Here is a 1,343-nt window from a genome sequence, read left to right on the forward strand (position 1 = left end):
TTTATGGTATTTGTAAACACTTACTGTGTTCCAGCAACTGTACTAAGCTCTGGGTTAGATACAAGCTAATCAGGTTGGATACAGTCCTTATCCCAAATGGGGCACACAGCTTTTTCCAATCTCTTCTAGACAAATCAGCGTGTTCATTTGTATTGGAGGATTTCTTTTATCTTTTTACTTTTCTATGGGTCTTATAACCTTCCAGCCCTAACTTAGGTATAATAAGCAACCTAGGTTCCAAACTTATGTTCAAGAAAACACTTCTGTACTTCGGGCAGACAGTTGATGCAAATGTTCTTCCTGACTGGTCCTCCATAATAGCATGGCTAAACATTAGCTTTTTTGCTATCGAAGTCTGCTGAGCAAACCCAGAAAGTTTCACAGGTCAGTGACACAATGCAAGACTAGAACAAAAAGGAAATCCATTAAAAAAAAAAAAAGAAATCTAGAAAGGCATTTAAATAATGCTGTGAGGTTATAGCTCTGGTTTATTAAAAGATAACGTGACCTGTTCTGTTGCATTTTTAAGAAGTTTTTCATGAAAATAAATACATAATTTTAGTTTTGAAGTATGATTTTGCATAGAAATACATAGTTTCAAAAAGTTCCATGGGACTGCTGAACTTAGAGGTTTTAAAGTTCTCCCGTTATTGTTCATTCATCTGCTCTACACGCAGTAAGCACTCAGTAAATCCCATTGATCCACAAGACACTGGCTTCATATAAATTTTATAGTACTCTCAGAAATGGTTATATTAAACTTGTCTAGTATTAAGGACCCCTCTCAGGGTCGCACCCGGAGAGTTTCCAGTACTCTACCAGTCTCGACTACAGGAGGGAGAGTCAAGCAGAGGCCTATCCATTCCATTCCTAGCTTGGACAGTGGCCAGCGAGTGGAAGGCAAACTGCTACAAGACAAAACTTCCCTTTGCTGGGAAGGAGAGTGTCAAGGGAGGAGACTCAAGTTTACTGCACAGAAAGAGACAATGGTAAACCTCTTCTGTATTTTTACCAGGAAAACTCTACGGTTACACTACCAGATGATTGTAGATGGAGGGGCATTCTGGAACAGATGTGTCTGTGGTGTCACTATGGGTCAGAGACAACTCAGTAGCATAAGACAAGTGTAGATAGGTGCTTTTAATACCCACCCACCCACATCCACTGCCAAACACCCTACCCATGTGCCACCTCCTTAAATACCCTACCTTCATGACTTCCAGCCACTCTCATGTACGTCATAGGCCCACAGACACCCTCCCTTATGTTCCATCCACTCCTACAGACATTCTCCTCCTTTCTCTTCTCCCCAGGTGGAAGTCTCCCTTATCCACAGACCACCT

At 41.3% G+C, this 1,343-nt stretch overlaps 1 non-coding gene across 1 annotated transcript; it reads left to right on the forward strand.

Moving 5' to 3' along the window:
• Positions 1-778: 778 nt before the first annotated feature.
• Positions 779-916, forward strand: LOC119924908. The gene has a single exon (XR_005449586.1). It is a non-coding gene; the product is annotated as a small nucleolar RNA SNORA7 (small nucleolar RNA).
• The last annotated feature ends 427 nt before the right edge of the window (positions 917-1,343 follow it).

The sequence above is a fragment of the Tachyglossus aculeatus genome, chromosome 2 (genome assembly GCF_015852505.1).
Source record: "Tachyglossus aculeatus isolate mTacAcu1 chromosome 2, mTacAcu1.pri, whole genome shotgun sequence".
Lineage (NCBI taxonomy): Eukaryota > Metazoa > Chordata > Mammalia > Monotremata > Tachyglossidae > Tachyglossus > Tachyglossus aculeatus.